This window comes from Chlorocebus sabaeus, chromosome 23 (genome assembly GCF_047675955.1).
Source record: "Chlorocebus sabaeus isolate Y175 chromosome 23, mChlSab1.0.hap1, whole genome shotgun sequence".
Lineage (NCBI taxonomy): Eukaryota > Metazoa > Chordata > Mammalia > Primates > Cercopithecidae > Chlorocebus > Chlorocebus sabaeus.
This window is the reverse complement of record NC_132926.1, coordinates 81688426-81707913: the sequence shown is the minus strand read 5'-3', so window position 1 is coordinate 81707913 and position 19488 is coordinate 81688426. Positions and strand designations below refer to the sequence as shown.

At 34.0% G+C, this 19488-nt stretch overlaps 1 long non-coding RNA gene across 1 annotated transcript; it reads right to left on the bottom strand.

Annotated features, from left to right (window-relative positions):
* Positions 1–1326: 1326 nt before the first annotated feature.
* Positions 1327–19056, bottom strand: LOC140709927 (uncharacterized). Its single transcript, XR_012090711.1, has 2 exons — positions 18952–19056; positions 1327–1456 (listed from the first exon to the last, which is right to left on the bottom strand). It is a non-coding gene; the product is annotated as an uncharacterized lncRNA (long non-coding RNA).
* Between the last annotated feature and the right edge of the window lie 432 nt (positions 19057–19488).

The window sequence follows — 19488 nt, the reverse complement described above, 5'->3', positions numbered from 1 at the left end:
GCAGAGGTTTTAGTGAGCCAAAATCATGCCACTGTACTCTAGCCTAGGCAACAGGGCAAGACTCTGTCTCAAAAAAAAAAAAAAAAAAAAGGTTCAATGATGCCTTATATAGTAGCAAGTTTCCAAAGACTGGATATAGTCAAGACAATGTCTAAAGATAACTTCCTAGAAGTGTCTTCTACTCTTTGGAATGTACAGCCAGATAATTTCCAAGAATATTTTCTTGATGATTGATACTAGGGAGGAACATGCCCTAAGTATTTAAATAAATAAATGATTTATTGGCCTTTGACAATTAAATACTACTTGATAGTTTCCATCGAATATTTCTCTCTATTCTTTTGATTTATAAAAACTGATAAGGTTTTGTTCAGTTTTTTGTGATGTACATTTAATTGAATATCAAATACAGATATCAAACTGAGGATAACAAGCTCATCATAATAAAGAATTAGAGCTTTCAAAATGACTTAAAGGTATTTTAAATAAATATGTATTTCCTCATTTCTTTTCTTAAGGAAAATGATTTTATGCATGGGAGCCTTCTTTAATTAAATAAAGTTTTATGTAAGATTCAAAGGCAGCATATATTTGAATAAGCTACATTAGTTATGGGAAAGTAAACTTTTTACTAAAGTTTTAACTAAATACATTTTTTTAACTAAAATAAATTTTTAACTAAAAACAATTTTAACTAAAAGAAAGAGACTTCAAATATTCTTCAAGCATACATTTTCCTGTTTCTTATTTCATCACTATTATACTTTTTATTTATCTTGATACTTTTCAGATTTCAGGATATTTTCACCCACTTTCCTTTTTTCTTTATTTTCCAGTGACATCTTCAGTATCCTATAATGCTCTCTTGAGCTTTGATGATATATTAAGAAATTATTGGCTGGGCACAGTAGCTCATGCCTGTAATCCCAGCACTTTGGGAGGCTGAGGTGGGCAGATCAGTTGAAGCCAGGAGTTCAAGACCAGCCTGGCCAGCACGATGAAACACCATCTCTACTAAAAATGCAAAAATTAGCAGGGTGTGGTGGTGCACACCTGTAGTCCTAGCTACTTGGGAGGCTGAGGCACAAGAATCACTTGAACCTGGGTGGCAGAGGTTGCAGTGAGCCACATTACGCCACTGCAGTCCAGCCTGGGCAACATAGCGAGACTCTGTCTCAAAGAAAAAAAAACATATTGCTTACATTTTCCAGCTTGACTGGTGTCCAGTTTGACTCTTCTATCTTCTAGGATATCTTCACAACTGTTCAGGGCTGTGTTAGTCCATATTACATTTCTATAAAGGAATACCTGAGACTGGGTAAGTAATTTATAGAGCAAAGAGGTTTATTTGGCTAATAGTTCTTCAGGCCACACAAGAAGCATGGAATCAGCATCTGCTTCTGGTGAGGTCTCAGAAAGCTTTCAATCATGGCAGAAGAAGGAGCAGACGTGTCACCTGGTTAGAAAAAAAAGAGAGATGTCAGGCTCTATTAAACAACTAGCTCTCACATGAACTAATAAGAATGATAACTCACTTATTAACATGGGGGAAGGCACCAAACCATTCACAAGGCATCGACTCTCATGCTCCAAATACCTCCCACCTTGCCCAACTCCAACATTGGGAATCACATTTTAACATGAGATTTGGAGGGGACGAACATCTGTACTATATCAAGTGCTATTAACTTATAATTTTCTTTCTGATACATATGCATATATTTTATTTCTAGGGAAAGAGATAACCCTATAGGTTGTATTGTATGGTCATATGAGACACTAACCAGTTTTGTATCTAACTCAGCAATCTTATCCTAACTTTATCTATAAATACCTAATTTTTCAAATAATCTCTGAACCTATCATAGTATCTTACTGATTCCATATTAATTAATGAATTGCATAGGATATTTGAAAATTTATATTTACAAGAAAGTGATGATTCTTAGTTTTAAAAATTGTGCTTTAACATTGAGATCTTTTTCCATAACATTAGCTAGTGTCCCTTTATCAGGCCTTAGAGGACAAAATTCTTCCAGGCCTCCAACTGCTTGTCCTAATCCATTCATTGGCATTCATTTTATGGGCATCAAACTAATATATTCCATTGATTTATTTGCTTCATCTATTAAAAAAACCCAAAGCAAGATATTTAGCAACTTATCCTTAAGCATGTGTGAATTATTAGTTCACTTAGTAGCTGATACTGAAATCTCATTTCTTTTTTTCTTTCTTCCTCTTTTATTTTTCTGTAGTTATGTGATCTCTTAGATGAACTACCTTATATATTTTATCTTGCTGGTTGGTTATGTATCTGAATTAACAACAAATTTATTTCAGATATAGGCTGAAAAAACAAATAAGCATATAACTACATAGATTGATCTAGAGATAGAAAGATGAATAGTTAAGTAGGTTGAAGGATGGATATCTGGGCCTGACCCTAGTATTCTTTCATTACACGTACACAACAGAAATCCATTAAGTTTATTTAAAAACCTTTTACACAGAAAAATAGTGCCATGATCTCCAAAGATAAAAAGATGCTGAAATAAATAACCACATTTTCTTCCCAAATTCAGATTCCTTAATTCAAAGACCCTTGAACTGAGTGAGCTGAAGGTGACAAAATTTTAAACTATATTTAAAGTTTTGATTATTATATTGAGTTAAAGTTTTAATTTCTAGTTTAATAATGTGTTTTGCAATGTTAAGCAAGCACAAAACTTTATATATGCTAAGAATGATCAGCGAAAGCATTGGGCTGCCAGAATTACTTTATTTTCACGATCTATAAGTCATGCTTGCTCAGAGTGGAAGTTACCTATTTAAAAAGCTGTATGTATAAATAGCATCAATATATCATCTCTATATTATGTTACTCATGTTTTATTTTAAGGAAAACATTTAAAAATCCACATACATAGTCATTTATTCACACTCTCATCTTTTACACTGCTACCAGGGTGAGGGTGATGGGAAGCCCATGTTAATGGAAAACACATTTTTCATGTAGACAGCCAAGTCACTTAGTGGGTTTCATGGATTAAGGACTAAGAATATTTATTCCTTCCACAACCTCTATTTATTTCATTTCTGTTGACCAGTTACTTCAGGCCAAAGGGTATAGTAAATAATAGTGAATACAGAAGAAACAATTGAAAAAGAAGTTTTACAATTTCATTTAAAAAAAGTTTTTTTTAACATCTAAAATTATCTACAAGTAATACAATCAAATATCAATTGAGGTGAATTGATTGTATATACAATTATGACCCAATCTGTTAGTAAAGTCAGCTATATTTCTCTGGAGAATTATTGGTAAGTGCACTGTTTACAGAATGTCATTTTATTAACATGTAAATTGCATATGGGGTGCAATTACAATCCAGTAAAATAACATTTGCATAGAGAGAAAACTGTAAGAAGGTATGTTAATTTATTATAACAGGTCTAAAGTATAATTTGTTGCATTTTACCAGCCTCTGACAGAGGTCTTAACTAGCATGCAAACTGTTTTAAATAAACCTACAAAGACATTCTGCTGTGAACATGGTTAACAATTAAGAAACAACTTAACCTTGTTTCTCCTGTGTCATATTTGTTTTCCCTTTGTGTGTTACAAATATCTTTCTACTTGAATAAAGAATGATGAATAGCCACAATATTCTACCCTTAGGAAATAGTAACCTCCAAGAAGATCACACTTGTTTTATGTATAAATTTATATTTAGATAATTTAAGGTTTGTGAGCTTGGAGTAAAGAGCATTTTATGTGATAACAATTTAAATGAATAAACCAAGCACACAATGTATTCACTTTACCAAAAGATGGGATTATATCCAAAATGGCTGCATTTAACTTTTGATGAACTGAGTGTTTGAGAAGGCAGCAGAATCTTAATTATGTCTTTAAGTCATAATTATGTAGTAAGAAAATAAAGAGATTTTACAAAATTAAGCTAAAGTATTGATTTTCACAAATCAGTGTTCAAATACACTGTGATACGGAATCACTAATAATAGGGTAATGATTTATATTTTGGCCGTAGCATTTTGTCAATAGAACTTCACACAACTGGATCACAACTACTGGATCATTTACTAGTCTGTACAACCAAGTAACTTTGGACTCAGAAATTATTTCACTTTTTCTATGTTTAATAGATAATAGAGAAATTTTTATATTATTATTCTCTAGATAAATAGTGGAGTCAAAATGACACAATGGAAAGAGCTTAGTTTTAATATACAGTTGACTTTTGACCAATGCAGGTTTGAAGTATGTGAATCCACTTATGTATGGATATTTTTTCCACAGAACGCAGATCAAAAATACAGTATTCTCAGTTTGAAAACCCCACTTATACAGAGGGCGCACGTTACCTAAATGTGAGTTCTGCAGGACTGACTGCTAAACATGAGTCTGTGGATTTTGGCATGGGGGGAGGTACTCCTGGGATCAATTCCCCATGTACACCAAGGAACAGCAATAGTACATGTGCTGTCAGTAACTGAGTCTATGTCTTGGGGCAGAGTTTCTAAAAGGTAAGTTAATGTACATGCACAGATTTCTTTAGGAAAACTTCTTGTGAACGTTCCTTGTTAATTTAAATCATTACAAATAATATTTACATGTAAAAATATAGTAAGTAGAGATTGCTCATGTTTATAGCTCACGTAGGTTTAGAAAAAAAAATACCAATTGAATATGACCTTCATTTAAAAAAAATCAGTAAAATTTAAATCAATAACATGATTTAATGTGTTGGAATATAGATTTAGAGATGAAATAATGTAAATTTGCTAAAACTCAGATGCTTATCCTATGATGGATCATTTAAAAAATTAATCATTCCACTTTTTTTCTAATTAGACTACTCAAAAACTTCTTTATACAGCATGTCATAACATAATGTCACCCGATCTTATGATGTAGTATAAGTATATAAATATTTTCCCTTTGTTTTTTCTTTTATTCTGAACAATTAAAGAAGTACATCATAGGCCGGGCATGGCGGCTCAAGCCTGTAATCCCAGCACTTTGGGAGGCCGAGACGGGCGGATCACAAGATCAGGAGATCGAGACCATCCTGGCTAACTCGGTGAAACCCCGTTTCTACTAAAAAATACAAAAAACTAGCCGGGCGAGGTGGCGGGCGCCTGTAGTCACAGCTACCTGGGAGACTGAGGCAGGAGAATGGCGTAAACCCGGGAGGCGGAGCTTGCAGTGAGCTGAGATCCGGCCACTGGACTCCAGCCTGGGTGACAGAGCGAGACTCCGTCTCAAAAAAAAAAAAAAAAAAAAAAAAAAAGGTACATCACATGCCAATGTGATTGGGCATGCAAATGGTAAATGTCAGTCCTAACATCATATGGCAGCATGCTTTTATAGTTATTGCCTGTATAAACAGAAAATTTATTGATACAATAATTACTCATATATTATTAAACATTCTCAAAAATATATTTGAAACATGATTTTAGAGGGTGTCACAACTTTTCTGAACCTCTGATTCCTAATATATGAAATAGGTGAATTGTAGACCAGATCATTGATTGGGCTTCTTTTTTTTTGTTTGTTTGTTTTGTTTTGTTTTGTTTTGTTTTGTTTTTTTGGCATTCATAGTTCATATCTATGAGTAACTAATTTCAAGAAATGTGCAGTGTCTGAGGTTTTCCTTTATTTGAATGATAATAAGCTAGCCTGTCATAGTTTCAGGGATGCTAATAGAAGAGATGTGAGATTCTGGAGACAGAGACAAAGGATTTTTATTAATCCATGGCACAGAGAACCTGATTAACTTCATAGCTGCATTTCTTTTTCTTCACCATTAAGCCCCATGGAGACAACATGGAGTAGTCCAAGTTGATAACTGCATGCAGTATGTTTGAATCATAACTGAGGAACTCTGGGTTTAGGGTAGACAAACATTTTCTAATGAACTGAAAGCAAACTGATCCTTTGCCTGGGAGACTGATGTTGCCTTTACTATTCTGGACAATTAAAATATATACTCTTGTTCTGTAAATGGACACTGTATTTATCTTCCACTGCTTTTTGGTATAACAACATTGTTGAGAGAAATAGTCTGAAACAAAAGGCTGTCAGATGTACTTGTCACTGCATTGGGCACTTGGAAGAACACACTTGAATAATTCATAATCTTTATTCTCAGGGAGCTGACTAGTGGAGGAAATAAATACTTAAATTATTGTACTACATTGATAAGTGTTAACAGAGTTATCCTGACATGGAAAGTGAAGGACTTTAGACAAGAGAGCATTTGGGGCTGGGGTTAGGAATAAAGTAGAAGTAGAGAGGATGGAACAAAGGAGCAAAATGACAATGCAATATTTGGCTTTCATATATTTTGGATTCTGTCATTAACTGGCTGTATGATTTGAAGTAGTCTGAAATAACAAACACAGGAATCATTACAACATCTTTTCTGCTGAACTCTCCCTGTTACTTTAAATTACTGCATTATAATGTAATTTACAAAGGAAAATTTTCCAAACAAAGGTCCAGACTGAAAGATCTCATTCCTAAATAATCACCATTCACCTTCGGGATCACATTGTGTCACGGTCAATAAGTTTGCACAATAAGGGTGCTAAAACACATTTGAAACCTGAATAACATCCCAGAATTTTGAAATGGCTTTTCTAATAGAATGGTTCTCATATTTAGCTCAATATTTATTTATAACAAATATTTAGCAGTTTTCTTTGTTCAATTATTTTATCTTAACAATTTTAGCTTGATTTGATTTTGAAGAGTAAATTATAAACTTCACATATGAGATCAGTTTACAATGTACTAAAACTGCTTTTAAATGTTTAGTGAGTTCTACCATAGAAGTGAGGCAATTTAAACTGTACAATATCTTTTGATGTTTTGTCATTGAAGACACTAGATAAATTTAGGGTACAAGTTTTGATATTAATATGTATGCTATCATAATTGAGAAAAAGTGTAATTTAAAAATTTATTATAAATCTGTTGTGATTGAGATTAAGAATAATTCAAAATTATAATTCATGACTCATTTCTGTCTGTAAACATGCAGTTGGAAATTCAAGTCTAATTAGAAAATAGTGTTATCCTTCTTACAAATGATACGTAACCTGAGTTGTGATTCTTTTTTTTTTTCTTTGCAGTTCTCTTCTATTGTTACAGCTTTATTTCCCTTATGACATTTTGATTCCACCTATGGAGATCTTCTCTGAAAAGAATTGTCAATCCTAATCATACTAAATTCTCAATGGTAACATATTTTGTGTTTCGTTTCAGGTGGGCAGAGTAGGAGGAATCTCATTTCTAATAAAGCAGACAACTGCCAGTCAGCTACCTTAATATAACGTGACTTCAAACCATGAAGAACTCCCTCTATACATTTTAGAAAATAAAAAACTTTTAGTAGGCAAAGTGATGTTAAAATAATTATTTTAGTAATAGCATTTTTAAAACACTTTAAAGGACACATTTACAATTGACAGAGAGGGAGTGTGTGTGTGTGTGTGTGTGTGTGTGTACATATATATCCAGTATTTTCAATGCTAATGATTTTCCCTGTACAAGATTCTATTTTGTCCATTTTGTAAAAGATTTGTGCAAATACAGAGATTACTTATGTTCCCATTTTATTTTTAGGAAAAAGGTTCTATGATCTTAAAAAAAAACTTTAATCATTCTATTGTCCTCTTTTAACTAAAACCATTAAATATACATAAACCAGTTTGAGGATAGGAGTTTTGACTATGTATGATGCAATATGGCACTTTATAATTAATTTGGGTCTTAATTTAGCTTCATTATATAGACAACAACACTCTAGGCCTAATATTTAAATCAGGAACAGTTAATAAAATAATCAGTCACTCTCATACTTACAATCTTATGAGCAAATGTATAAACTCTTTGACAATATAAGCAATTTATTATACTACTGGCACATGACTCAGGACACATTTTAGTAATTATCAATTTTTCCTCCTTTTTGAAGAGGCATATAACGTTGTTTTTGTATTAGATACAATGTAAAGTGAGGAATATATATATAATATATATATATATACACACACACACACACACAGAGATATAAATAGGGGAAAGTTGTTGTCATCTATAAGAAAATTATCAGACCAATTTCTAACCTTTTATTTTGAAATAGTAATAAATGCACAAGAAGTTAAAAGATAGTACGGAGAAGTTGCAGGTAGCTTTTAGCCTGTTTTCCCTGATGGTTACATCTTCTGTAATCATAAAATAACATCAAAACCAGAAAAGTGTATACTTGCCGTTTTATGCCATTTTATCATATGTGTAGATTTGTGTAACTATTACTGCAACCAAGATACATAATTATTTCATCAACATAAGATATGGTTCATACTATCCCACTAAGTCATACCTCATTCTCCTTCACTATCATTTCCACCAAAAACGTTGGAATGTGAGCTAATCTGGATATAGGGGTTTTTTTGCAGATATGATTAGTTAAGGACCTTGAGATGAAAATATTCTACATTTAGGATGGGACCTAATCACAGTTACTCGTGTCCTAATAATAAGAGGAAGAACATCTAACATTACAGAGAAGGCTGTGTGAAGACTGAAGCAGAAATTGGTGCTAAGAAGCAACAAACCAAGGAATTCCAAGGGCTGTCAGCAGCCACCAGAAACTAAGAGAAACATACAACAGATTCTCAGGGCCTTTGGAGGAACTCTATTGACACCTTGATTTCAGAAAGTTAGTTTCTATAACTGTGATATAGTAACTACTTTTTATTTTAAATCATCTGATTTGTGCTACTTCATTATAGCAGCCCTAGAAAAGTAAACACACCATCATCCTTAAACCCTGTCTACTACCACTATGCACTCTATCTCTATAATTTTGTCATAGATTTTTTTTTTTTATTATTGAGATGGAGTCTCGCTCTGATACTCAAGCTGGAGTGGAGTGTCACCATCTTGGCTCATTGCAACCTCCGCCTCCTGGGTTCGAGCGATTTTCCTGCCTAGGCCTCGTGAGTAGCTGGGATTACAGGTATGTGCCACCATACTTGGCATATATATATATGTGCTAATATATATATACTAATATATATATGTTATATATATTATATATTATATAATAATATATATTATATATGTATATATGTGCTTATATATATAACACATATACTAATATATATACGCTTATATATTATATGATAATATATATTATATATGTATATACACACACACACACTAGATAGACAGACAGATAGATAGATAGATAGATAGATAGATAGATAGATAGATAGTAGAGAAGGGGTTTCACCATCTTGACCAAGCTGGTCTCACGCTCCTGACCTCAAGTGATCCACCCACCTCAGTCTCCCAAAGTGCTGGGATTACAGGCATGAGCCACCACGCCCAGTCAAAAATGTTTTTACAAATTGAATCGAACAGTTTGTGACCTTTTGAGACGAGATGCTTCACTCAGGATAATTCCCTTGAGATTTATCTAAGTTGTTTCATGTGTCAGTAGTTCATTCTTTTTTACTGCTGAGTAGTACTCTTTGGTGTAGGTGTAGCAAAGATTGTTTAATCATTTATTTATAGGGGACATTTTAATTATTTCCAGGTTTTAGTTAATACAAATAGATTTGTAAGAAATATTCATTTGTGTGCTATTATTTCTAGAGAATAAATGTCTGATAGTATAATATCTGGGCCATATGGTAATTGCATGCTTAGTTTTGTTGTTTTTCTTTAACTGCAAAATTATTTTCCAAAGTGACTATCTCATGTTATATTCCCACAAACAGTGCATTAGAAATCCAGTTTTTCTGCATCTTTTCCAGCATTTGGTATTGTTACCACTTTTTTTGATGATTTAGTAGATGTGTAGTGATATTCTTGTGTGGTCTTACTTTGCATTTCCCCAATAGTTAGTTATGCTAAACATCCCTTCTCATGTTTGTTCTCCATCTGTATGGCCTCGTTGGTAAAATGTCTCTTCAAGTCTTCTGCCTATTATTTAATTGAATTGCTTTTGTTTTTGTTTTTAATTCTTTTCTTTGGAGTTTCAAGAGTTAAAATACCCTGAACATCATAATATATATCATAAGAAAGATACAACAAAAAATGTAGAATAAGTGGGGATCTCAGAACCTGAGGACAGTGATGATTTCTTTGGATTTTCCTTTTTGGCTTATATAAATCAAATTGGATGCATGAATAGTCGTGAAGGCATCAACTCCAAAATGTCAATAGATGCAGACATAAAAACTCTACATGCCCCAATAAAATATTGTATTTTGATTCAGAGGATGAGGAAACAGCAGTCCAGCAAGACAAATAACATTTAGACAATAATGACTCTACCTCAGAAAAGCACCAAAGAAAAAAACTGTTGAACTCCCACCAGTCCACCAGAAAGGCCAAGGAGAGAGGCAAAACTTCCATACTCATTAGGCTGCAATGACTTACTCCATATTTCTGTCAGTAGTGTCAGATTATGGATGTGGGACGTTCATTCAAGCTGCGTGGCAATGAACCCCCATTATAATGTCAGCGGGACCATATGGAAAGGTTCGCCTAGTACTAGCCTTCTACTACCATCTGAAAGTAGGGAATCACCCTTCCCCTCCTAAAAGTGATAGCTTTGGGGGAGGCCTAGGGAAAATCAGAATTTTACAACTTCTCAGCAATAATGAAGTTACCTGCATCTCTCAGGCAAGATGATATCAACAGAGGTCTAGGGAGGAGCCCTAATTAGCAAATCAGTCCAGAAATCAGTCCAGCCACCTGCCCACTTATGATGAAGAGCCTCTCCCCTGCCAACCTGAGAAGTGAGAGAGAGCAGTGGAAACCTAGATTCTAACGACATCTGCCAGTAATGAGCAAGTGTTGTCATCTCCCTCAATATGGAGTAGGGTCAGAGAGGGCCTTCTAAAACACAATAGTGAAATAATATTGACAGTCTCATAATACAATGCCCCAACATGTACAGGTTTTAATAGAAAATAATTATTCATTATGTCAAAAACAGGGGTATCTCAATTACAATAGGGAAAGACAATTGACTGACTACAAGGTAACAAATATATGAGAATTATCTTCCTTAGGCATCATGAAAGTCCTTCAACAAGCAATTATAAATATCTTTGAAACAAATTAAAAACTGGAATGTCTCAGCAAAGAAGAGAAGATATAAGAAGATGCATGTGGAAATCCCAGACAGAAAGTTACAATGGTTAAAATTTAAAAACTCAATGAACGAGGTTGGCAGCAGAATAGAAAAGACAGATGGAAGAATCAAAGAACTTGCAACAGAACAGTAAAAATTCCTCAATGTGAACAACAGATAAAATGGATTGAATGGAAAAAAAAAGATGAACAGAGACTCAGGGACATAAAAGACTATAACAAAATATCTAACATTGGAGTTTTTGAAAGATAGGAGAAAGAGATTTGGCCTAAAAAAGTATTTTAATAAATAATGCCTCGAAATTTTCCAAACTTGGAAAAAGACATAAACCCATAGGTTCAATAGTTGAGAGAAACCAAAACAGAGTAACACAAAATAAATACAAATTAAGATACATCAGAGTCAAACTTTTGAAAAGCAAAGACCAAGAAAACTCTTGAAAACAGTCAGAAAAACAAAAATAGTGCCTAGAGGGAAAAAAGAATCTGAATGAAGAATGTGGATAACCCTTAGAGGGTTGCTCATGAGAGCCCACTGAGGCCAGAAAGAAGTCACATAGTCTTCAAGCGTTAAGGAAAACAACAACAACAAAAACAAAACAAAACAAAAACCAAAAAACTGTCTAATGGGATTCTCTATGTCAAGTGAAAACATACAAACAAATGTAGAGAAAATCTGTACATTTTCAGGTGAAGGAAACCTAGGAGGCATTTTATTTTATTATTTTATTTTATTTTATTTTATTTTTGCCATCTATTAAGCACATCTATCCTGAATAAATGGATGAAGGAAATTCTCCGACAAAATGAAATAATAAAAGTAGGATATTGAAATGTTAAAGGGAAAGAAATGATAATAACAGGAGCAAAATATGGGGAGATACTGCCCCCTTCCTTCTGACTTTTCTAAATTATGCTAAGTAGTTTAAGCAAAAATTGCAAGTCTTAAACGTATATCCCTAGGTATGCAAAGAAAAAATTTAAGACAACTTGACTACAGATAAAAGAGGATAAATGGACCCAAGGAAGGTAAAGTTTGAACACTTTACTTGAAGTTTTATAAATTTTGAATCCAGCAAACTGTGATATGTTTTATAAATATTTGTACTATGGAGTAACCATTGAAATATAAAATGTTCATTAATAATAAATATAAAATAGAGATCCACATAAAATATTACAGATCAAAATTAATAAAGCAAAATAAAATTATTAAAAAGTTACCTTTAGAAAAAATATAAAAAGAGAAAAAGATCAGATAACAAATAGAAAATAACATAAAATGGCAGACTTATGCCCTAACTTATCAACAATTGCATTAAAATAAACTAAGAGCAAACTGGCAGAGTTTGAAGCCCTAGACTCTTCTTTTCCCCACAAATAAAATGATTCATCAACAATACATGAACAAATTCCCTTTGTAAGAAATCTAGAATCCAATTGAAAGCCTCCTATATTTAGGTGAATGTGAGACTCACTGAAGCTGATAGGAAAATTTAGGACCTTCTCTCATTAGAATTCCTGCGCTAGCACAGTGACATATGATCAGAAGAACTCCCAGTTTTCAACTTCTCCCAGGGGAGGAAATGGGTTGATTCATGTGTCCAATGTCCAGATTTTCCAAGGAAGCTCCCAGGGAATTAAATCCTATTTTACCAGCTTTGGAGCACTGATGTGTGCAACATGGTTTAACTACTTGACAGGGAATGGAGGTGGCAACCTAGGCTGGTAGACACCTTTGATTTTTTGTCTTTGCTTAGAACAGAGTAAAACGATGAAAAACTCCAGCTTTCAGCTTCCCCCCGAGGAGGAAAAGAATAGATAAACATGTCCAACACGCCAACATTTCCAGAACTTCCCAAAGATTTGACATTTACCTTGTCAAACTTGGAGCGCTGATGTATCTTAGCTGAATAGAAAATGACAGAGATGGCAGCTTAGACTGAGAAATGCCATAGTTTCTCTTCCGGCTCAGCACAGAGTGAGCAGAAAATAACCACAGATGCCTGCTTCTCCCTGGAAAGGGATAGGCATGGTAGAGAGTTCTAGAATCTCTGAGCTGATTGGTTCTTTCTTGTATAAGGTTAGTTTGTGAAGTCTATGTGAGGTTCCTGCTCTAATATGCTGACATCAACACACAAAATCAAGAAAAATGAAGAAACAATGATGATCCAAACAAATAAAAACAAGATACATATTCAGAAAATAACCCTAATACAATTGAGTTATATTATTTACATGATGAAAATTTTAAAATAAACATAAAGGTGTTTATGAGGTCACAAGAACGATGCATGAACTGAGACAATTTTAATTTAAAAAATAGAAAATATAAAAAATAACAAACAGACGTCATGGAGCTGAAGAGCACAGTAACTGACCTAAAAAATTTACTGGAAGAGTTCTACAGAAGACTAGATTACGCAGAAAAACGTATAAACAAATTTCAAGACAGGTCATTTGCAATAATTTAGTCATATGGGCAAAAAGAAAAAAAAAATGAAAAAGAATGAAGAAAACTGAGAATTATGAGATACCATCTAGCAAACCAATATACACATTTTATGAATCACAGAAGAAGAAAAAAACAGAAAACTTACTTAAAGGATTAATGACTGAAAACTTCCGAAATTTGAAGAAGGAACTGTACTTCCAGATCCAACAACTCCAAAGGGCAACAAATAACATGAAACCAAAGTATCTACATTGAGAAATACTATGACCAAATTGTCAAAACTCAAAGAACTTTTAAAGCAGTCAAAGTGGCTCATCATGTAAAAGAGAACCTTGCATAAGACAAAGAGACTTTTCAGCAGAAACTATGTAGGGTGGAAGGAGTGAGATAATATATTTAAGTGCTAAAAAGAAAAAGTTACAGGCACACATGTGCATACACACACACAAATGCACACACAAACATGCCAAGAATACAATATCTGACAAACCTGTTTATCAAAAATTGAGGCATAAATAATTCTCCCAAAAATCAAAAGCTGAGTTTATCATCCATAAATCTGTCTTAAAAGAAATGTTAAAGAGAGTTCAAGTTAAAATGTAAAACAGCAACAGGATGAGAAAAAGCATAAAACTCAATGTTGAAGAAAAAATATATAGACAAAAAATACTATATTAGTGTAATGGCAGTGGGTAAATCACTTTAAATTATAGTATAAAAGTTAAAAAAAATGGTCTTTAAATATCCATGATACATTTTTAAGTGATGTAATTTGTGGGCATACACACATGCATGAACTCACATGTATTTTACAAATTATCATATTACTCAAATTTTTTGAAAATAAAAGACTATGTACTTTTATTTACTAGTAAATTATAAACCTCCAGAAAGTATAAAAAATATCAAAAGCAAGCAACAGCCAGACACAGTGGCTCACATCTGTAATCCGCTTCCCCCCTCCAAAAAGTTAAAAAACAGAAGTTTAAAAAATAACTGTATTATATTAAAAGGCACATAACGTGAATAGATGCAAATTTTGACAACAATAAATAAAGAATGGCAGGGAGGAAGAAAAAGTGAAGAGATTTGCATATACTTGAACTGAACTTGTTTTCAGCTTAAAATGGACTCTTAAATATAAGATGTATTATATAATTCTCATGGTAATCACAAAAAATACCAATAGAAACTACACGAATTAAGAAACAAAAAGAAGCAAAGCATATCAATTCACAAAATTAACAAAACACAAAAGGAAGTAGCAAGACTGGAGAAAAGTACAAAGTAACTGCATGTATACCATAGGATGCTTACATTGGAAAGGAGAGTCTCAAATCACAAAATCTAAGCTATTCAATAAGCTAGAAGAAAATCAACAACAAATACAACGTAAGCTGAAGGCATAATAACAATAAGAGTAGAAATCACTAAAATTGAAAAGACTAAGGCATCAGAAAAAATAAGTGAAAAAGGAAATACCCCTATAGATGCTATACACAACAGAGTAATAAGGTAATACTAAAAGTAGTTACCCACTTTTGACAACTTAGATGTAAAAGACTCATTCCCACAAAAGCACAAACTACTATAATTCATCCAATTAAAAATAGATAATTTGAATAGCACTATAACTATTCAAGAAATTGTTATGTCATAAATAGCTCTTATTATTTTGAGATACTTTCCATCAATACCGAATTTATTGAGAGTTTTTAGCATGAAGGGCTGTTGAATTTTTTTCAAAAGCCTTTTCTGCATCTATTGAGATAATCATGTGGTTTTTGTCTTTGGTTCTGTTTATATGCTGGATTATGTTTATTGACTTGTGTATGTTGAACCAGCCTTGCATCCCAGGGATGAAGCCCACTTGATCATGGTGGATAAGCTTTTTGATGTGCTGCTGGATCCGGTTTGCCAGTATTTTATTGAGGATTTTTGCATTAATGTTCATCAGGGATATTGGTCTAAAATTCTCTTTTTTTGTTGTGTCTCTGTCAGGCTTTGGTATCAGGATAATGTTGGCCTCATAAAATGAGTTAGGGAGGATTCCCTCTTTTTCTATTGATTGGAATAGTTTCAGAAGGAATGGTACCAGCTCCTCCTTGTACCTCTGGTAGAATTCAGCTGTGAATCCATCTGGTCCTGGACTTTTTTTGGTTGGTAGGCTATTAATTATTGCCTCAATTTCAGAGCCAGCTATTGGTCTATTCAGGAATTCAGCTTCTTCCTGGTTTAGTCTTGGGAGAGTGTAAGTGTCCAGGAAATTACCCATTTCTTCTAGATTTTCTAGTTTATTTGTGTAGAGGTGTTTAAAGTATTCTCTGATGGTAGTTTGTATTTCTGTGGGGTCGGTGGTGATATCCCCTTTATCATTTTTTATTGCGTCTATTTGATTCTTCTCTCTTTTCATCTTTATTAGTCTCGCTAGCGGTCTATCAATTTTGTTGATCTTTTCGAAAAACCAACTCCTGGATTCATTGATTTTTTGGAGGGTTTTTTGTTTCTCTATCTCCTTCAGTTCTGTTCTGATCTTAGTTATTTCTTGCCTTCTGCTAGCTTTTGAATGTGTTTGTTCTTGCTTCTCTAGTTCTTTTAATTGTGATGTTAGAGTGTCAATTTTAGATCTTTCCAGCTTTCTCTTATGTGCATTTAGTGCTATAAATTTCTCTCTACACACTGCTTTAAATGTGTCCCAGAGATTCTGGTGTGTTGTATCTTTGTTCTCATTGGTTTCAAAGAACATCTTTATTTCTGCCTTCATTTAGTTATGTACCCAGTAGTCATTCAGGAGCAGGTTATTCAGTTTCCATGTAGTTGAGCGGTTTTGATTGAGTTTCTTAGTCCTGAGTTCTAGTTTGATTGCACAGTGGTCTGAGAGACAGTTTGTTATAATTTCTGTTCTTGTACATTTGCTGAGGAGTGCTTTACTTCCAATTATGTGGTCAATTTTGGAATAAGTGTGATGTGGTGCTGAGTAGAATGTATATTCTGTTGATTTGGGTGGAGAGTTCTGTAGATGTCTATTAGGTCTGCTTGCTGCAGAGATGAGTTCAATTCCTGGATATCCTTGTTAACTTTCTGTCTTGTTGATCTGTCTAATGTTGACAGTGGGGTGTTGAAGTCTCCCATTATTATTGTATGGGAGTATAAGTCTCTTTGTAAGTCTCTAAGGACTTGCTTTATGAATCTGGGTGCTCCTGTATTGGGTGTATATATATTTAGGATAGTTAGCTCTTCCTGTTGAATTGATCCCTTTACCATTATGTAATGGCCACAGCCAATATCATACTGAATGGGCAAAAACTGGAAAAATTCCCTTTGAAAACTGGCACAAGACAGGGATGCCTTCTCTCACCACTCCTATTCAACATAGTGTTGGAAGTTCTGGCTAGGGCAATCAGGCAACAGAAAGAAATAAAGGGTATTCAGATAGGAAAAGAAGAAGTCAAATTGTCCCTGTTTGCAGATGACATGATTGTGTATTTAGAAAACCCCATTGTCTCAGCCCAAAATCTCCTTAAGCTGATAAGCAACTTCAGCAAAGTCTCAGGATACAAAATTAATGTCCAAAAATCACAAGCATTCTTATACACCAGTAACAGACAAACAGAGAGCCAAATCAGGAATGAACTTCCATTCACAATTGCTTCAAAGAGAATGAAATACAGGAATCCAACTTACAAGGGATGTAAAGGACCTCTTCAAGGAGAACTACAAACCACTGCTCAGTGAAATAAAAGAGGACACAAACAAATGGAAGAACATACCATGCTCCTGGATAGAAAGAATCAATATCATGAAAATGGCCATACTGCCCAAGGTAATTTATAGATTCAATGCCACCCCCATCAAGCTACCAATGAGTTTCTTCACAGAATTGGAAAAAACTGCTTTAAAGTTCATATGGAACCAAAAAAGAGCCCGCATCTCCAAGACAATCCTAAGTCAAAAGAACAAAGCTGGAGGCATCATGCTACCTGACTTCAAACTATACTACAAGGCTACAGTAACCAAAACAGCATGGTACTGGTACGAAAACAGAGATATAGACCAATGGAACAGAACAGAGTCCTCAGAAATAATACCACACATCTACAGCCATCTGATCTTTGACAAACCTGAGAGAAACAAGAAATGGGGAAAGGACTCCCTATTTAATAAATGGTGCTGGGAAAATTGGCTAGCCATAAGTAGAAAGCTGAAACTGGATCCTTTCCTTACTCCTTATACGAAAATTAATTCATGATGGATTAGAGACTTAAATGTTAGACCTAATACCATAAAAACCCTAGAAGAAAACCTAGGTAGTACCATTCAGGACATAGGCATGGGCAAAGACTTCATGTCTAAAACACCAAAAGCAACGTCAACAAAAGTCAAAATTGACAAATGGGATCTAATTAAACTAAAGAGCTTCTGCACAGCAAAAGAAACTACCACCAGAGTGAACAGGCAACCACAGAATGGAAGAAAATTTTTGCAATCTACCCATCTGACAAAGGGCTAATATCCAGAACCTACAAAGAACTCAAACAAATTTACAAGAAAAAAATCAAACAACCCCATCAAAAAGTGGGCAAAGGATATGAACAGACATTTCTCAAAAGAAGACATTCATGCAGCCAACAGACACATGAAAAAATGCTCATCATCACTGGCCATCAGAGAAAAGCAAATCAAAACCACAATGAGATACCATCTCACACCAGTTAGAATGGCCATCATTAAAAAGTCAGGAAACAACAGGTGCTGGAGAGGATGTGGAGAAATAGGAACACTTTTACACTGTTGGTGGGATTGTAAACTAGTTCAACCATTATGGAAAACAGTATGGCGATTCCTCAAGGATCTAGAACTAGAAGTACCATATGACCCAGCCATCCCATTACTGGGTGTATACCCAAAGGATTATAAATCATGCTGCTATAAAGACACATGCACATGTATGTTTATTGTGGCACTATTCACAATAGCAAAGACTTGGCATCAACCCAAATGTCCATCAGTGACAGATTGGATTAAGAAAATGTGGCACATATACACCATGGAATACTATGCAGCCATAAAAAAGGATGAATTTGTGTCCTTTGTAGGGACATGGATGCAGCTGGAAACCATCATTTTCAGCAAATTATCACAAGAACAGAAAACCAAACACCGCATGTTCTCACTCATAGGTGGGAACTGAACAATGAGATCACTTGGACTCGGGAAGGGGAACATCACATACTTGGGGGGCCTATCACGTGGAGGCAGGAGGGGGGAGGTATTGCATTGGGAGTTATACCTGATGTAAATGATGAGTTGATGGGTGCTGACGAGTTGATGGGTGCAGCACGCCAAGATGGCACAGGTATGCATATGTAACAAACCTGCATGTTATCCACATGTACCCTGGAACTTAAAGTATAAAAAAAAAAAAAAAAAAAAAAATTAAGTTTTTAATTTAAACAAACAGAAAAGAAAAATCCACACTTAGATGGATTCACTGGAAAATTCCAGCAAACATTTAAAGAATAATGAACAATAATTCTACACAATCACTTCCAAAAGTAAAGGAAGAAGAAACACTTGCTTAGTCATTTTATAAAGGCAGTATTATTTTATACACAAAAAAGTGAAAGATAGTAGGCACAAAGGATAGTACAGATAATATTCTTGATGAAACTAGATGTAAAAAATAGTAAACAAACCAAATATTAGTAATAGAATTGATAAATATATTAAAAGTCTGCATCATGTCCAAGTGGTATTTATACCAGGTATAAAAAACTAGTGCAATTTTCAAAAATTAATCAAGTTCATTGGATCAACAGGCTATAAA